The sequence below is a fragment of the Panthera onca genome, chromosome A1 (genome assembly GCF_046562875.1).
Source record: "Panthera onca isolate mPanOnc1 chromosome A1, mPanOnc1 haplotype 2, whole genome shotgun sequence".
NCBI classification, from domain to species: Eukaryota; Metazoa; Chordata; class Mammalia; order Carnivora; family Felidae; genus Panthera; species Panthera onca.
In genome coordinates this window covers 235,871,575-235,891,832 of record NC_138339.1, presented here as the reverse complement: position 1 = coordinate 235,891,832, position 20,258 = coordinate 235,871,575, and the positions used below count along the sequence as shown (strand labels likewise).

The 20,258-nt window shown below is 42.9% G+C and overlaps 1 long non-coding RNA gene across 1 annotated transcript in view; it reads right to left on the bottom strand.

The window, feature by feature from the left end:
* Positions 1 to 11,697: 11,697 nt before the first annotated feature.
* Positions 11,698 to 20,258, bottom strand: part of LOC144615783 (uncharacterized) — a 58,131-nt gene continuing 49,570 nt past the window's right edge. The window contains exon 3 of the long non-coding RNA XR_013554403.2: positions 11,698 to 12,054. This is a non-coding gene — a long non-coding RNA (uncharacterized LOC144615783). The remainder of the gene's footprint in view (positions 12,055 to 20,258) is intronic.

Genomic DNA, 20,258 nt, shown 5'->3' with positions numbered 1-20,258 from the left:
ACAAACGACGACTCACGAGCCGCTTTTGTGAAAGAAGTTCGAGCACGTGTGCGGATGTGCCCTCGCACCTCGCAGCTACGTGACTCGCGGGGAGAGTGGCCAGTGGTCTCATGTGGCAGCCTCACGTGCTCCGAAAACCGCGGTGCTAGAAACATGCGACATTTAAGAATATGCGGCCCCGAGCTTACTCATTACCCCGCCCCCCATGTGTGCTTTTCAGTTTTAGGTTATTTTCCGCTTCTTCTTCCGTTCAGTTAGAGTGTAACATTCCCACGGAGACCAGCGTTGCCGCTCCATGACCCTCAGGATGAGTGACCGCGTCCCTACAACTAAGGAACAAGAGAAGTCACAGAACTGCCTTCTCTCTCAGCGTCTACACGAGCCACCTACAGCCTCGGCTCAGGCAGCCAACGTCCCCGAGGGAAGATCTGCACCATTCCCAAGGATGGGCCACAGACCTCAAAACCGGAGACACAGGCTGGCTCCGCCGTGTCCCGCACCTGACCCCAGAGCAAGGAATTGCCGCTACATTTCTAATAAAACGAAGAGGTGAAGGCTGTGTATCAACGTGTTAACGTTGACCTTGACGACCCACTCCGATTCCAGCTAGGCTTTGCAGCACTGCCGTTGGTTGCCAAGTTCCTTCTGCCCTGTTCTCAGCGGACGGCAGCCTTCCTTTACCTACTTCCCTCTGTCCCTCCTTCCTTTTAGGCACAGGGTGTGTGTGACCACCTCTCAGATGCATGAGACTGAGCCGGCAACCCGGATCCACCAGCTATGCTAATGCCGGCCCTCCCCCAGGCCCCCCTGCACTTCGCAGTTTTCTACTGTCTGATAGGCATTTCCCCCCAAGTCTGGATGCGTGCAAATATGAATCGGGTGCAAAAGACTAAAAAGAAAGCATTTCCTTAACACCACCATGGTCCCCTAACCCAACTCCAGGCTTGTTTGTGTGTCTATTATCTTTAAAGCTTCAACCTATGAGCTATTTGACAAAAACGATACTGACTTTTTTGTCTGGTTTCACAGAACATATAACATCGTTTGTACCAGAGCTATTTACATGTGAGATTCTGATTCTGAGACATTTAACTTTGACATAAGCATCACGGACTATGCTAATCTGAACCTGGTCAAAAATTTCCAGTTAGGCAAATGAGTGTTGTTGTTGTTTTTTTTTACTTTTTTAAATGTTTATTTATTCTTGAGAGACAGAGCACAAGCAAGGGAGGGGTGGAGAGAGAGGGAGACACAGAATCCGGAAGCAGGCTCCAGGCTCTGAGCTGTCAGCACAGAACCTGATGCAGGGCTGGAACCCAGGAACCTCAAGATCATGACCTGAGCCGAAGTCAGACGTGTAACCGACTGAACCACCCAGGCACCCCAGCAAATGAGGTTTTTGGTTTTTTTGTTTTTTGTTTTTAATTAAGTCATTAATTTATTTTTTTTAATTTACATCCAAGTTAGTTAGCATACAGTGCAACAATGATTTCAGGAGTAGATTCCTTAGTGCCCCTTACCCCCTTAGCCCATCCCCCCTCCCACAACCCCTCCAGCAACCCTCTGTCGGTTCTCCATATTTAAGAGTCTCTTCTGTTTTGTCCCCTCCCTGTTTTTATATTATTTTTGCTTCCCTTCCCTTATGCTTATCTGTTCTGTGTCTTAAAGTCCTCATATGAGTGAAGTCCTATGATATCTGTCTTTCTCTGACTAATTTCACTTAGCATAATACCCTCTAGTTTCACCCATGTAGTTGCAAACGGCAAGATGTCATTCTTTTTGATTGCTGAGTAATACTCCATTGTGTGTGTGTGTGTGTGTGTGTGTGTGTGTGTGTGTGTGTGTGTGTATACCACATCTTCTTTACCCATTCATCCATCGATGGACATTTGGGCTCTTTACATACTTTGGCTATCGTCGATAGTGCTGCTATAAACATTGGGGTGCATGTGCCCCTTCGGAAACGTATACCTGTATCCCTCGGATAAATACCTAGTAGTGCAATTGCTGGGTCATAGGGTGGTTCTCTTTTTAATTTTTTGAGGACCCTCCATACTGTTTTCCAGAGTGGCTGCACCAGTTTGCATTCCCACCAGCAGTGCAAGAGAGAGCCTCTTTCTCCGCATCCTCGCCAACATCTGCTGTTGCCTGAGTTGTTAATGTTAGTCATTCTGACTGGTGTGAGGTGATATCTCATCGTGGTTTTGATTTGAATTTCCCTGATGATGAGTGATGTTGAGCATTTTTTTCATGTGTCTGTTAGCCATCTGGATGTCTTCTTTGGAGAAGTGTCTATTCCTGTCTTTTGCCCATTTTTTCACTGGATTATTTGGTTTTTGAGTGTTGAGTTTGATAAGTTCTTTATAGATTTTGGATACTAACCCTTTATCTGATATGTCACTTGCAAATATCTTCTCCCATTCCATCAGTTGCCTTTTAGTTTTTCTGACTGTTTCCTTTGCTGTGCAGAAGCTTTTTATCTTGATGAGGTCCCAATAGTTCAATTTTGCTTTTGTTTCCCTTGCCTCCGGAGACGTGTTGAGGAAGAAGTTTCTGTGGCCGAGGTCAAAGAGGTTTTTACCTGCTTTCTCCTCTAGGATTTTGTTGGCTTCCTGTCTTATGTTTAGGTCTTTTATCCATTTTGAGTTTATTTTGCGTATGGTGTAAGAAAGTGGTCCAGGTTCATTCTTCTGCCCGTCGCTGTCCAGTTTTCCCAGCACCACTTGCTGAAGAGACTGTCTTTATTCCATTGGATATTCTTTCCTGCTTTGTCAAAGATTGGTTGGCCATACGTTTGTGGGTCCATTTCTGGGTTCTCTATTCTGTTCCACTGATCTGAGTGTCTGCTTTTCTGCCAATACCATACTGTCTTGATGATTACAGCTTTGTAATACAGCTTGAAGTCCAAGATTGTGATGCTTCCAGGTTTGGTTTTCTTTTCAAGATCGCTTTGGCTAATCAGGGTCTTTTCTAGTTCCATGCAAATTTTAGGATTGTTTGTTCTAGCTCTGTGAAGAATGCTGGTGTTATTTTGATAGGGATGGCACTGAATATGTAGATTGCTTTGGGTAGTATCGGCATTTTAACAATGTTCGTTCTTCCTATCCGGGAGCATGGAATCTTTTTCCATTTTTTTTGTGTCTTCTTCAATTTCTTTCATAAGCTTTCTATAGTTTTCAGTGTATAGATTTTTCACCTCTTTGGTTAGGTTTATTCCTAGATATTTTATGGATTTTGGTGCAGTTGTAAATGGGATCGATTCCTTGATTTCCCTTTCTGTGGCTTTATTGTTGGTGTATAGGAATGCAACCATTTTCTGTGCATTGATTTTATATCCTGCAACTTTGCTGAATTCATGGATCAGTTCTAGCAGTTTTTTGGTGGAATCTTTAGGGTTTTCCATATAGAGTATCATGTCATCTGCAAAGAGTGAAAGTTTGACCTCCTCCTGGACGATTTGGATGCTTTTTATTTCTTTGTGTTGTCTGACTGCAGAGGCTAAGACTTCCAATACTATGTTGAATAAGAGTGGCCAGAGTGGACATCCCTGTCTTGTTCCTGACCTTAGGGGGAAAGCTCTCAGTTTTTCCCTACCGAAGTGTGGGGAAATATTAGTGTTGGTTCTTTCATAGATGGCTTTTATGATCTTGAGGTATGATCCTTCTAGCCCTACTTTCTTGAGGGTTTTTATCAAGAAAAGATGCTATATTTTGTCAAATGCTTTCTCTGCATCTATTGAGAGGATCATGTGGTTCTTGTCCTTTCTTTTATTGATGTGATGAATCACATTAATTGTTTTGCAGATATTGAACCGGCCCTGCATCCCAGGTATAAATCCCACTTGGTCGTGGTGAATAATTTTTTAATATTGTTGGATCTAGTTGGCTACTATCTTGTTGAGGATTTTTGCATCCATGTTCATCAGGGAAATCAGTCTATAGTTCTCCTTTTTAGTTGGGTCTCTGTCTGCTTTTGGAATCAAGGTAATGCTGGCTTCATAGAATGAGTCTGGAAGTTTTCCTTCCATTTTTATTTTTTGGAACAGCTTCAAAAGAACAGGTGTTAACTCTTCTTTATATGTTTGGTAGAATTCCCCTGGAAAGCCATCTGGCCCTGGACTCTTGTGTTTTGGGAGATTTTTTATTACTAATTTGATTTCTTTGCTGGTTATGGGTCTGTTCAAATTTTCTATTTCTTCCTGTTTCAGTTTTGGTAGTGTATATGTTTCTAGGAATTTGTTTATTTTTTCCAGATTGCCCATTTTATTGGTGTATAATTACTCATAATATTCTCTTATTATTGTTTGTATTTCTGCTGTGTTGGTTGTGATCTCTCCTCTTTCATTCTTGATTTTATTTATTTGGGTCTTTTTTTTTTCTTTTTTCTTTTTCTTTCTTTTTTTTTTTTTTTTTTTTTTTTGATCAAACTGGCTAGGAGTTTGTCAATTTTGTTAATTCTTTCAAAGAACCAGTTCCTAGTTTCATTGATCTGTTGTACTGGTTTTTGTTTGTTTGTTTGTTTTGTTTTATTTTGCTTTTGGTTTCAATAGCATTGATTTCTGCTCTAATCTTTATTATTCCCTGTCTTCTGCTGGTTTGGGGTGTTATCTGCTGTTCTTTTTCCAGCTCTTTAAGGTGTAAGGTTAGATTGCGTATCTGAAACCTTTCTTCCTTCTTTAGGAAGGCCTGGATTGCTATATACTTCCCTCTTATGACTGCCTTTGCTATGTCCCAGAGGTTTTGGGCTGTGGTGTTATCATTTTCACTGGATTCAATGTACTTTTTAATTTCCTCTTTAATGTCTTGGTTAGCCCATTCATTCTTTAGTAGGATGTTCTTTAGTCTCCAAGTATTTGTTGTCCTTCTGTGGTTGATTTTGAGTTTCATAGCGTTGTGGTCTGAAAATATGCACGGTATGATCTCAATCTTTTTGTACTTGCTGAGGGCTGATTTGTGTCCCAGTATGTGATCTGTTCTGGAGAATGTTCCATGTACAAATGAGGGGTTTTTTTTAGTGAGGGTTTAATTTATTTTGAGAGAGAGATAGAAAGTGAGCAGGGGAGGGGCAGAGGGGCAGAGAGAGAGAGAGAGAGAGAGAGAGAGAGAGAATCCCAAGTAGGCTCCACATTGTCAGCACAGAGCCTGATGGAGGGCTTGAACTCACAAACCATGAGATCACGACCTAAGCTGAAACCAAGAGTCAGACGCTTAACTGACTGAGACACCTGGCAGCCCTAATTAGGCAAATGAGCCTTAAAAGAATATTTTTAGGGGCTCCTGGGTGGCTCAATTGGTTGAGCGTCTGACTCTTCATTTCGGCTCAGGTCATGATCCCAGGGTCATGGCATTGAGCCTTGCATCGGGCTCTGTGCTGAGCCTGGAGCCTGCCTGGGATTCTCTCTCTCTCCCTCTGCTCTCCTCCCTTTCTCACTCTCTCTCTCTCCCTAAAATTAAAACCAATTTTTTGAAAGATTATTTTTATCAGAAAGAAGGGGGGGGGGGGAGAGAGAGGAAGGAAGGAAGGAAGGAAAGGAAGAAACCAAAAAGCAAAAAAAACTTTATATCCAAAATTCAGGTTGAAAACCCACGATTTTAAAACTCCAAGTAACATATATAACACCGAAACTACCAGGTGATTCTACAAAGAGAAGATGTCACTTTTATTACAAGAAAACAAGCTTTCCAACATTTCCTGTGCGTTTTGAGCACACTGTCGGTTGAATCAAGCCAAGTGGCAGATGTGGACTATTTCAGCTTCATCCAAGCCCCACCCCACAGCGTTGCCATAGATAAAAGCACGGGTTGGTATTTATATTTTCTTCTATTTGCTGTTTCATAATAAAATCGCTTTCGCCGCTCACGTCTGAATGCGGCTTCAACTGTACGATGTACCAGCATGGACCCGAGCCCCCTGCTCTCTGCTCGCTCCCACCACGAGGCTGGGGTCCCCTGGTGGACCACAACTACAGTATTTTCCTTCACACTGTGATCTGATCTGATCAGATCAGCGAAACTTGACGCAAAAGTTATTGTATTGGCCAAGCACGGTCTCTGATCTCAGAAAACCGGGAAGAGCTTTATAAAAGGAAATATAATAAACAATTAGCGAGGGCCAGAGAGAAGAGATTCAAACTATTAAAGGGTTTCAAACTGAAGTGCCTTGAAGCCCTTGCCCCCCTTTCAGTTGGAAAGATCTGCAGCCATAATGGAGAAATCCTACTTGGAATTTCTCCTCATTAAAACCGAGTTTACACACTTGGTCTTTGTTTCGCCATCCCTGGGGCCCCATGGCCACAAGTGTCCTGGTCCCCCGGTGTCAGTGTGCCATAGCCGTCTCCCTCTCCAATCCATTTTACCTTAGAAGTCACAAGTAGAGTCCGGCCTGGCTTCTCTTCTAGGTGGTTCTATCAGTTTCCGCCCCATTCTCTAATTACCATTTGGTAAAAAAACAAAAACACAAAACTGTTTGTTGAAAAGAATATGGACAGACAGCCTCCGATAGACTTTGTTTCAAATCTTGGCTCAGTCACTTCCCACCTGCAAGGCCTTGAAATGTCACTGCTCAAAGGTCTGTGGTGCTTTAAGTAAGACGCGTGCCTTGTTCTCGTCTGACACACGGTGAGCACCCAGTAAAGATTAGTTCCTTCCTCTCTGCTGGGCCCAGAGTCCCAGCTCACACCGTCCATCCAGCTTAGCTGGAGTAGTGGGCCCTTGCCATTTCGTTTGGCCACCCGGCATCTCAACCCCGTCTGTGTTTGGGGAATTTCTGCTGACTGGGTTTTGGTGGCAATTCTGGGGAGTTGCTACTGAGGGTGCTAATCTAATGAAAGGTGCTGGTGGGTGGCTGCACGTCATCTGGTCTTCAGTCTTCCTTGCTTCTGGGCAGTGGCATGCAGCCTGGGCTCCATGATCACAAAGGCTCTCACCGTACTATGACACAACATGACACAACATGATGGCAACACAAAAGAGACGGGTCAGGGTTCCGCCTCTCCTGGGTGAGGACAGCACCACAGGAGGCTGGAAGGGGGCCCTCTTGGGGCAAATGTGGCATCGACGATGACAGCATTAACAGTCGCCAGAAACCCACGTCTGGTAGAAAAGACACAAGACCAGAGCCAGCCACAGAATTCCCGCACTCCCAATCCACGCGCGATCGGGAGCACGCATGGCGACTTACTAAAGACAAAAAAAATAAATAAGTGTATATCACTCATCGATCCCTCTCGCTGATAGAGCAGCAAAAGACAAAGGACTAAGAACCAAAGCAAAACCCTGATTGCCTTTGTGATCCAACGCTCCCTACTGAGAGTAAAAAAGCGCCCTTTTATGAAACCTGATAATAGAAAGGAATCTAAATAAGTCTAAGCATTTGACAGGTTTTTAAATTCTGATTTGCAAGTTGAACCATTTAAACCTCTTCGGTGTTTTCAGATCAGCGAGCTTATAAGAAGCTGTGAATCAGCTTCCACTATTTGTGCTCTCTTAGGAATGACACTATCGAGTTTCTGCCTACAATTTCTGTTCCCACCAGGCTCTCCTCCCGCCGGGCAAGGCTGTGATGGGGAAGCTGGCAGAGCCAGTTGGGTAAATGAGCAGTAGCTGGTAGAGAAATGACTAGCAGCTGCAGCCACAGCCGGGTGCAAATGCAGAACTTCACACGGAACAATCAAGAGATTGTTTTTAGAACTCGGCTGACATCATACACCGGGAGCCTTTTATTCATCATCTGCACGGAACAGAGAAAGAAAGGGGCACTAATTACAGAGAGGCTGCTCAGGGAGCAATCCGGATTTTACAGCAGGAGCCTGCCCTCTCCTTGTTTGTGATGGTGTGAACAATAACCTTGCTTCTCGTCTCTGATAAAGGGTGCATGAGAACTGGAATGGTGATGACAATATCACCCCTATTTCCTTACCTATGTCACCGGGCTGCCTGTCTGGACCATCACCTGGGATGCGCTCGTTCCTTTGGATTTGTACGCTCATTTTTAAGCCAAGATTAGAATTACACACTAGTGGTGAAACGGAGAGTTTTGAAAGGCGTGCCTAATTATTCAGTGTTGTGCCTTCTGGCACTAACTGGGATTTCCTAGGTCCCAGTGAGCCCTGGATTAGATCGAGGTTGGCAAACTCTGGCCCATGGGCCGAAAGTAGCCACTGCCTGATTTTGTAAATAGAGTTGTACTCAGACCCAGCCACGCCCATTGTTTGGCTACCTTCGTGACTATCTTCTATGGCTGTGTTCATGCAACGGTAGTAGAGCTGAGAAGTTGCAACGGAGACCATCTGACCTGCAAAGCCTAAAATATTTACTCTTTACCCTTGACTGAAAAAGCTTGCTGACCCCTGAGACAGATGCTTGTCTCGTTTCTCAGCACTACAGAGTTGCTATGCTAACTAATGCAGTCATATGAACTGTTTCCTCAGTTCTAACCACATGTTTGCCTGGGACAAGACAGAATCAAGAGGGCAAATCAAAGGTTCTCTTCCAAACATGGACTTCCTTGGAATTTCAAATGTGACCAAATGATTGGAATTCTTTTTTTTTTTTTAATTTTTAACATTTTTAAATTTATTTTTGAGAGACAGAGCATGAGCGGGGAAGGGGCAGAAAGACAGGGAGACACAGAATCCGAAGGAGGCTCCGGGCTCTGAGCTGTCCACACAGAGCCCAATGTAGGGCTCAAACCCACAAACCGTGAGATCACGACCTGAGCTGAAGTCAGACGCTTCACCAACTGAGCCACCCAGATGCCCTGATGATTGGAATTCTAATGTAAACACACAACAGAGAGAACTAAAATAAAAGCCCACTGGCCTAATCCAGGAAGGATTTGCTTTTATAGTTGAGGGTCTGAAGGATGAGACTGTGTGACCTTTCCTGACCACATAATAGATCTTTGGTTTAAAATCCCCTAAAAAACCAAGGTGCCTGGCTGGCTCAGTCAGTAGAACATGTGACTCTTGATCTCAGGGTTGTGAGTTCAAGCCACACATTGAGGGTAGAGTGTACTCAAAAAAAAAAAAAAGAAAAGAAAAAAAAAGAAAGAAAGAAAATCCTCTAATGAACCAGTTAGAATATACCTGTTGAGAATCTAGCTTAGTTGTTATTAACCCTTTTGAAGGGTGGGGGCAGGGGGTTAATACTTCTGAAAAAATGACATATACACAGACATCCACAATTTCATTTATAATTTCTGTGGGTTCTTGGGCTCCCAAGAAGATAATCCATGAGCCCCAGATTAAGAAACTGTGATCATTTTTTTTTTTTTTTTGCTAGTTGTGGGAAAACAAGTTTTACAAAGCACTAGTCAAAGGAACCTGTTTTCTTTTTTTTTTTTAATTTTTTTTTTAACGTTTATTTATTTTTTTGAGACAGAGAGAGACAGAGCATGAACAGGGGAGGGTCAGAGAGAGGGAGACACAGAATCTGAAACAGGCTCCAGGCTCTGAGCTGTCAGCACAGAGCCCGACGTGGGGCTCGGACTCACAGACCTCGAGATCATTACCTGAGCCGAAGTCGGCAGCTTAACCGACTGAGCCACCCAGGCGCCCCAAGGAACCTGTTTTTAATTAACTTAATTAGCAATTAGCAAGTACATACTTGGCAATTAATTTAAAATTAGCAGCATCTACTAAATGCCCAATAAGTGGGTACATACAATAACACTGACATTGAAAGAAGAAAGAGATGATTGTTGTTTAATAAGGTGAGAGAAGGCTTCATGGAAGAAATGTGATTTACCCTAAGCTCTGAAAGAATATCGAAGTGTGAGATGTGCACAAGGGAGCAGGAGGGGCTGGCCCAAAACTGTCTTCAAGGTTCAGAGAATTCTCAGTCTTGGGTTTCTTCCCTGTTGGCCCCAGGCAGAGGAGCATCTAAAACGTCCCTAAAGGAACCTCCAGATTCTGAGGCTTCAGAAGAAATCTCTACACTTTGTCTATTCGTGCCATTGTGACTTGCATTCGGGGCAACACTGGATCCCGGCCAAAGTGGGTTTCGTGGGTGCTTGGCCTAACGCTCTCTTTTGCCTTCTTAAAATGTGTCATAATTTAACAAATAGGCAGTGGTATTTTCATTTTGAACTGAGCCCCCCAAATTTTGTAGCCAGTCCTGATCCCGGGGGAAGAATGGATCCAACAGTAATATGATCAAACATGGGTAAGAAGGCAGCGAACCGTGTGGCTTCCTCCCCCAAGCTGGGACACCAGTCTAAAGGGTGAGGGAGCTCCAGTTCTCATGTGCCATATAGACGGCTTGTCACCAGTTCTTATGGGTCAATTTAAACTCCTTCAAATGATCAGATGAAGCTAATTATAATCTTCTAATTTCGCTCATAGCAAGGGATGCCCCACATTTCACTTGGGCAATTAAAACCTGCTTTCCTACATTTTAGGTTTTCTATCACACTTTTTTAAAGAAGAAAACCAATCCATAAATGCTATGACTAAATGGAGGGAGAAAGATTGTAAGATTTATTTCTTTTTTAAAATATTTATTTTGGGGGGAGGGCATAAGCAGTGTAGCAGCAGAGAGAGGGGGACAGAGGATCCGAAGCAGGCTCTGCATTGACAGGACAGAGCCCGATGTGGCGCTCGAACTCTCGAATGCGAGATCATGACCTGAGCCGAAGTCACACGCTCGACTGAGTGAGCCATCCAGGTGCCCCAAGATTTATTTTCAATTTCATTATTTATGTCTTTTATTTTAAAGCTCACTCTGTATTCTCATTTCTCCAAGTTGCTGTAACAATTCAGGTTGGCTCTTTTACCTACCCTGAGTCTTTGGTTCAGGAGGCTCCAATCCTCTGACCTGCAATGAAGGACCAGCCTCTCCCCCTCTTTAAGCTTTAAGATGTTCCTTGCACAGTTAATTCAAAGCCATTTCCCTCAGGACTTTGGTTGCCATTAGAGATTTGGCTTTTCTTCTGAGAATGGAGAACTCTACGTTTGAACAGAGTGAAAGAAAGCTTGCTACTTACTGCTGGAACAGCCAAGGTTCTAACTTGGTTTAGAGAACTCAGTATTGGGGCACCTGGCTGGCTGTTGGTAGAGCGTGTGACTCTTGATCTTGGGGCCATTGAGTTTGAGCCTATGTATGGCTTTTTACTTAAAAAAAAAAAAAAAAAAAAAAAGGAATGCAGAACTTAGTATTTATCTGACAGATGACCACAGCAATTCCATTACTTTGAGAACAAATTTGAACTCTTCCTCGGGGCATAAATGCAAAATGTAAAACAAATGAGGCAGAAGGAAAATGACATTAATGGACCACATGCTTTCATAACGCTTCATTCAGGAGAGCCAACCACTTTCTATAAAAAGAATAATATCTGAACGTGATGATTAAGAAACCAGAGCTTGGCTAAGCTAAACACAGGACGTTCTACAGTCAAATTCAGGGTACTTTGATGGGAATGATCAGCCATGTAATTTAAGTCTTTTGTGACTAGACAGAAGAGGGAAGTTTGTGTGGTTCTAAAAGATCAAGAAGGGAGATGCCTTTAATCAGTGGTATTCAAGTGGGTCTCTAGGTCCTAGAGGAGTCGCAGAGATCCAAATTATTTCTGTAATAAAATATGAAGGTGTCATTTGTTTTTTACCGTGTTGACATTTGTACCAAAGCAACGGTAGGTAGAGGTACAGGGTCCTTGGCCTGAGTCAAGGCCCTCAACTATACTAGGGGTCCCATTAAATCTGTCACGGCCCTATGCTTGTAGTTACAAAAAACGAACAAACAAACATGTACGTTTCACTTAAGAATGCCCATGATGATGTAGTAAAACTTTAAATCTCAACCTTTTTAATAGTCTTAAAAAATGAAACTTTTCATGTCAACCCTTGTAACAGTCCGCATAACAAGATGGAAAGTACTCGTGGAGCACTCCTGTTACACATGGAAGTACAGTAAATGTCTCGAGAAGTCCTTAAGCAATAGTTTGAGTTGCAAGCCTTTGGTTTCCACGGTGCACTATTTGTACTTGAAAGAATGACTGACGGACTGTGGTCGCTCAGACTCAAGTTTGTTGGACACGTTCTCAAAAATCCTGTCACTGAAAGGAAAACAACAGAAGGTATTTGTTGCCAATAGTAAAATTCAGGTTTCGAGCAGAAACGAGGTTATTGAAAACCTGTCAGTCACCATGGACTTGACAGCTTTCCAATATCCCAAGAATTTTCTGACAAGATTGGTGTTGATATGAACAGGAATGCTTTTTTGATACGTATAGCAACATTTGGAAGACCTGCAGAATTCAGACAACCAATATTTTTCAAGAGATCAATGCATGCCGTGACCAAACCATGCATGGGTAAAGCACCCACTGAGAGTGCGAACGAGAACAATAGAGTTTAACGTAACAGCATGAATCTGAAACTACACTGTGACTCACCTTTAAGAAATGACGCTGGTTGAGAAACTCAAACCCACCATTATTTTTTTTTAATTATTTTTTTTTACATTTATTTTTGAGAAAGAGTGAGACAAAGCGTGAACAGGGGAGGGGCAGAGAGAGTAGGAGACACGGAATCTGAAGCAGGCTCCAGGCTCTGAGCAAGCGGTCAGCACAGAGCCTGATGCGGGGCTCGAACCGACGAACTGTGAGATCGTGACCTGAGCCGAAGTCGGATGCTCAACCGACCGAGCCACCCAGGCGCCCCAAACCCACCATTATTTGAAAGGGCTGTTGAAATACTTCTTCTTCCACAGAAATATCTGAGTGAGGCCAGATTTCCTTATACACTTCGACTAAGAAAACATATTGGGACAGATTCAAATGAAATGCCAAAGCAGAGAGAGGACTCCTGTCTTCTATTAAGCTAGACATTAAGGAGATTTGCAAAACTCCCAGACAGCACCACTCTTCTTACTTTTGTTTGGTTTGCTTTGGAAAATACTGACTTGCATAAGAAAGTGTTATTTACGTGATGGGGTTATTACTGTGCTTTTACATAAATCAGTAAGTATTTTTACAATTTCTCAATCTTATTTTTTAATATCAGTAATGTAGCCCATTGTAAACAAAAGCTCTCGAGGCTCGTCAGCTTTTCTAACTAGGCTCCCAACGTGGGGCTTGAACTCATGACCTTGATATCGAGAGTCACGCGCTTCACCAACTGAGCCGGCCCGGCGTCCCAGGCTCTTCAATGTTTAAGAGCCTAAAGGGGTCCTGAGGCCAACAAGTTTGAGAACCCTTGCCTTATATGAACTAAATACGATTGGAGGACACACAACCAACAATGAGTGCTACAGATTCTAAAGGAAGCCTCCAGCATGAGATGACTGAATCCAACCAATTTCATGGCGAATTTGGCCTCTTGCCATTATATTTGATCCAGAACAGAAAGGATATTAACCTTTTATTTTTTTTTCTCGTTAAATTCCGCCACTTGGCAGTAACTATGTTAAGAGGAGCAGATTAGTAGATTACGTAAGGAAGGTTCCCCTGGGTTTGGATTTAGATTGTTATACTACTTGATTTTCCCACTCTTGAGTTCCCCTCTTGCCCGAGACCATAAATGCAACAATTTCCCAGCATCACTCCAGGAGTCTAAACAGTCTTTGGAACAGCTGCAGAATGTTGACGGTCTCAGGATTCCTTAAAGGAATCTTTAAGGAATTTTTCTGTGGGTAGGGGAAGCCACCGCCCGTGACTCTTAATTAAATGTTGAAAGCTCGCGCCCGCCCGCAACAATGAAAGAAACTGTGGATTCCTCAGAATCTCAGTGCAGATAAACTGTCCCCTCTTCCGTAAATAAGGACTTGTTCCAGAGAACTCTCTATCGCCTTCTTCCTTTCTGTTTAGTGAAAAGGCTATGCTTGATAAATGGGAAAAGCAAACGGGTGGCTTCCGTGACTGCATTCACTTGAACGCATTCCTCCTGGCACTGACTTCCTTCCTAAGGCTCACAGCTGGTCGAACTGTAGGGCCTACCTGCCATGGGAGGGACGGAAATGCAGCCAGGGCCAAGGCGATTTTCTCCAGGGACACGCTGAGCAATATCCCAAACATAGATTCACTTTACTGGGGACGAGACCAGAGGGTACACACAGCACCCACAGCTCCTCAGCACTGCACTGGGTCCCGGTGCAGGAAGGGACGGGGACCCAGAGCATAACGGGCCCCATGAAACTGAAGCCGGAAACATCTGGCCCGTGGGTGGCCGGTTTCCCCTTAGTTCCTTCTTCTGTGTCAGGGTTCATTACAATTGTCAATTTACCCTTCTGAGTTGAAACCAGTAAGTTAGCAGAACATTTGGGGATGGGGAAGATCCCAGAAAGATTTCTACATGCAGATCAAATGAGCATACTCACGAATGGTAATGAGTTTATACCTCTGATACTGGGAGGATCTGGACATCAGTAATGAAAGGGAAACCTCAGGCACCCTTCCGCCCCCGTCAAATCACAAAGCTGCTTCTTACATGCCTCTCAATTTGACTGTTTTTGACTTTCATTTTTATCAGATTTTTGAAGTTCTGTTTTCTTTTTAATTTTTTAAAAAATATTTATTTTTACAGAGAGAGGGGCGCCTGGGTGGCTCAGTCGGTTAAGCGGCCGACTTCGGCTCAGGTCATGATCTCGCGGTCCGTGAGTTCAAGCCCCGCGTCGGGCTCTGTGCTGACAGCCCAGAGCCTGGAGCCTGTTTCCGATTCTGTGTCTCCCTCTCTCTGACCCTCCCCCATTCATGCTCTGTCTCTTTCTGTCTCAAAAATAAAATAAATGTTAAAAAAAATAAATAAATAAATAAATAAAAAATATTTATTTTTACAGAGAGAAAGAGAGAGAGACAGAGCATGAGTGGGGGAGGGGCAGAGAGAGAGGGAGACACAGAATCGGAAGCAGGCTCCAGGCTCTGGGTTGTCAGCACAGAGCCCGACACGGGGCTTGAACTCACAGACCGCGCAATCATGACCTGAGCTGAAGTCGGATGTTCAACCGACTGAGCCACCCAGGCGCCCCAAGTTTTTAAAAAATGTTATTTATTTTTCAGAGAGTGCGGGCGGGGGAGGCATAGAGAGAGGGGGGCACAGAGGATCCAAAGGGGGCTCTGTGTTGACAGCAGCCAATGGTAGGGCTTGAACCTATGAATCACGAGATCATGACCCAAACCGAAGTCAGACGCTCAACCAACTGAGCCACCCAGGTGCCCCTTGAAGTTCTATTTTCTGAGAAGTTTTGTAAAATTTGGTGGCTTCACACACTGTATGGATGTTAGGTGAGTGGTCTCAGTCGGGTCCTGCAGGCCCAGGGTAATTTCATCAGTCATCTAACACGAGAGGCCTCGCTACAGGTCCCTAATAGTTAAATACCTTTAAAAAGTTAAACTGATATTTATCTAGATAAAATGTGTATCTCTTCTTTCTCCCCATTAAGTCGATTGTATTAAGGTAACCTTTCCAATCTGCCCCAAACCGAATCAAACAAATAAATGAGTCAAACAACACTCTCCAGCCAAGACTATATCAAAGGCCCCAGTATTTCCAGTTTTAGTGACTCAGGAAACAAAGACTAAGTCTCAGACCTACTGACTCAACTAAATTGAATTATAAGGATGAAAACCAGACTCTGAACTATGGCAACCCTCTAGGGCAAGGCCGCCCTGAGCCGTGAAGGCATTTAGGTTCACTCCTTTTTAAAAGTGTGGTTACATTTGGGAGCAAACTTCACTCTCAGTGTAAAGTTAATTTCAAGTTCTTCTGCTCAGGAACTAGATTTTCCCATGTTCCCAAATCGGTAATGTCTTCTTTGCAACCCAAAGCCTCCATACTCTCTGTTACTACAGAAAAGAAATAAGCAGACAGCCTTTCCACACAGTCAGCCACCCCAGTGAACAAACACAAAGGAAACTCAAGATATTTGTAATCACTCCCTGTGAAATCTCTAGCAGAAGCATAGGTGGGTTGATTCCAACGGCATTCACTTCCTGCTCTTGCCATATGAGTAAATGTTAGGAAACAACAGTGCCCTGAGTACTCAGCCCACAGAGGACAACTGTGGGTGAAGAATTACCCAAAGATGGAGAAGAGGGACCCAGAGAAGCAACTTGCCTAAAGAGGTAACTTGTAAATACACTACCGAGGACACCTTGGAGACCCAGATCTCTAACGAGGTATCTGAAGTCCACTTCCTCAGGTCTGGAATGAACAGAAGAACGTTGCATGCAGCTATAAAAAAGAGAATTCTCCGGTGTTGATCGAGCATTATTTAAGGGAGAGAGAAGATATGGGGCACCTGGCTGGCTGAGTTGGTACAGCATGGAACTCTTGATCTCGGAGTTGTGAGTTTGAGCCCCATGCTGGGTGTAGAGACTACTTAAAAATAAAATCTTTAAAAACAGAAAGGGAGAAGGAGAAGGATATGAGATTATAAGATCCTCAAGGGTAGGTTACTATCACTGATCTTTGCATCCACAGTGCCTGGCATGGTAACCAATATGCGGTAAATACTCAGTACATGCTCATTGATCTGTTTTATGGTAGAAATCTTGGCTATTAGAAACATTTTACCAGACATCCTGGATAAGCCTGAGGCCATTTAATTTTCTTAGGTCATCTAATTTTCCGTGTCCTAATTCAAAGTTTGCCAAGCACACCGCTGGTTACAGATGTGTTTTCCCCACTGTCCTGCTATCCGGAACATCCCTGGAGAGTGGGTACAAGTATTCTGGTCGCTGAAAAGGACTTTCTCCCACTATAAATTGATAAACTGGAATCCTGGCCCATGAAACGTGAGCATGGGTCAGTATACTAGAGTCTGACTCGCTCCAGGTAAACTGATAATAACCGAGTTACCAAACCGGTAACGCTCAGGACGAGACTTCCGCCTGCGCTAAGCCCTAAAGAGAGAGGGTCACAGATGTGAGGTCCTGCCTACGCTGTAGGCCACCAGTCCTGACACCAGTATGAAGCCTACCCACCACCGGCAGCAGTCTAATAGTGGCATAAATAAATAAGATGCAACTACGTAAATAAATAAACATAAGCTTTAACACTTTTGCTGCTTTGGATGGTAAAAGGTAATGAGAAATGGAAGAGAGCGGAGCAAACTAGGTGAACATACAGGTTTTGGAGGTTAGGAAAGCTAGGATTGCATTGGGTGGTTACTTTGTGAATTTAAGCAAATTATTTAACCTTCCTCAATCTCTCCATCTTCTTTGTGAAACTGAGACAATAATCATATCCATTTCATTAGGTTGGGAGGAATGAGAGAATCTACAAAAAGATTTAAAATTTTCCATTGCTAGCAAAATAGCGGACTAGAGAAAATCCTCCCACTACAGAATACTTAAGGATGCTGAGTTCAAAATTATTTTTTTTTTAATCTTTAAAAATGTATGGACTAGGTCTCAAGAGAGTAAAACATTCCTCTGAAATCAGGAATGAAGCTGTAGGATCAATCCAAGGAAATGAGACACTATCGGACATTCAGCTAGCCTGGAGGCACCTTCCGGTCCCAGATGGTCCAAGCTTTCATCTTAATGGAAACATGGGTGGGCAAGGGATTAGGAGGAAGGAGAACCAAAGACCACTACAGAAAGACAAGGCACATAAAAGGCTATGCCTTTAGAGAAATGTTAAATAAGGGAAAAACATGAACACCCCACCCAAGCAGTAGACAAGGAAAGTCATCTGTCTCAGTCTTGACTTTTAGTGGAAGAAGAAAAAGTCTTCCCGAGTCAGGTTGTCAGATTTAGAAATAAAAATACAGAGTGCCAGGGTTTTCTAGAGCAGGGAAACTCTTCTACACTTGTCCAAATCAATAGAATGTACACCACCAACAAACCCTAATGTAAACTATGGACTTTGGGTGTTAAATCTGTGTCAATGTTGGTTCGTTGATTGTAATAAACATACCATTCTGGTGGGAGATGTTGATGGAAGGGAGGCTGTGTGGGTGTGGGGAGGAGGGGTATGTGAGAACCTAGAACTAAATGGTCAGTTTTGCTGTGAACCCAAAGCTACTCTAAAAAATAAAATCTATTTATTTTATATAAATAACATGCTTATACTAAAAATGTATTCATTGTCGATTTGAAATTCCAATTTAACAAGGCACCCTGTATTTTTTATGGCAACACTGCCCTTCATAATCCATGGCTATTAGCCAGACCTAATATGGATTTGGGTCATGAATTCACATTACCTGTCTAAAAACTGTAAACTAAAATATTTATATTAAATAGATCAAAGTTTGTATTGTCCCTAGGTGCCTGGTAAAAGCAAACAAAAAACTTCTTCCTATAAAAAAAATGCATCTTTACCCCAGGCCTCAAAATATTCCCGCAGTAGGGGTGCCTGGGTGGCTTAGTCAGTTAAGTGCGATTCTGGCTCAAGTCGTGATCTCATTGATCTCACTGTGCTGATGGCATGCAGCCTGCTTGGGATTCTCTCTCTCCATCTCTCTCTGCCCGTCCCCTGCTCTCTCTCTTTCTCTCTCTCGAAATAAATCAATAAACATTAAAAAAAAAATTCCCACAAATAGATTTCAAACAAATGTAACATTACAATAGAAAAATACAAGGAAACAAAAGGACCACAGAAAAAAATACATGGACCAGACTCACCAGGACATTAGATATTGCACTAATCAGATATAGAAAATAAACCATTTAAATAAATAAATCAGAAATTGAAACCATAAGCAAGAAGAATTTTTATATGACCAGAAACATTAAAAAACTAACCTCTAGAATAGATACATATAATTATTGAAATGAAAAACTCAAAGAAACCATTAAAAAGCAGATTATACATGACTGAGTAAAAAATCAATGATCTAGAAGCCAGAATCCAGCACCAGGAAAAAGAAAGAAAAATATGAAGGGAAAGTCGAATACGAAAGCTTGAGTAAGAAGAACTAAAAAACACTCAATGAAATTCCAAAAGGAGAGGAAATTAGAATTTTCCAAAACCGATAGTAGTTTTGAGGACTGATAAACCCTCAGAATTAAGAAGCGTAAAGAATACCAAGAAAGATCACTTTATTATTCATCAGTGGATGAATCGATACAGAATATGTGGTTCATGCATACACAATGGAATACTACTCAGCCATAAAAAAACCCACAAAATTTTGCCATTTGCAACAACATGGATGGATCTAGAAGGCAGAATGCTAAGTGAAACAATTCAGTCAGAGAAAGACAACTACCATGTGATCTCACTCACGTGGACTTTAAGAAACAAAACAAACACAGAAGAGACAAATGTAAAAACAGACTCAAGTATAAAGAACAAATCGATGGTTATCAGAGGTGAGGTGAATGGGGAGACGAGTGAAATAGGTGAAGGGGATTAAGAGGACGCTTATCCCGGTAAGTGCAGAGTAACGTACAGAATTGTTGAATCGCTATGTTGTGCGTTATGTGTACAGTAATATAACACTGTACGTTAATTATGCTAGAATTAAAAAAAATAAGGAATGAATAAAATTTTTAAAAAACCAAAATTCAGAATTCTGACTACCTTTTGAGAGAAAACAGCGTGCACAATCGTGGACTAACATGCAGGGAACTCCAGATATTTATAATGTTCTATTTCTTTTCTTCTTTAATGTTTATTTTTGAGAGACAGAGAGACAGAGCATGAGTGAGGGAGGGGCAGAGAGAGAGGGAGACACAGAATCAAAAGCAGGCTCCAGGTTCCACACTGTCAGCGCAGAGCCCGACGTGGGGCTCGAACTCGCAAGCCATGAGATGATGGCCTGAGCCCAAGTTGGATGCTTAACCACTGAGTCCCCCAGGCGCCCCTATAATGTTCTATTTCTTTTTTTTTTTAATTTTTTCTTAACGTTTATTTATTTTTGAGACAGAGAGAGACAGAGCATGAACGGGGGAGGGGCAGAGAGAGAGGGAGACACAGAATCGGAAGCAAGCTCCAGGCTCTGAGCCATCAGCCCAGAGCCCGACGCAGGGCTCGAACTCGCGGACCGCAAGATCGTGACCTGAGCTGAAGTTGGACGCCCAACCGACTGAGCCACCCAGGCGCCCCTATAATGTTCTGTTTCTTAAGATGTATGGTGATGGGGGGTGTCCAGAGGTTCACTTTATTATTTTGCATCCTAATACACATGCACATCAATATTCCTTTTCATTACCAAATATTTATAAAAACATGAAAAATGTTTAAGAAGACCTTATTGTGTAGTGCACATAGCATTCAGTATCTAACGATAACACAACAGCTGCTGTGCAGTCACCAGAAGATCTCTAGTGGCATGGGCCTCAGGGGCACTGGGTTGCTAACACTTTCCAGC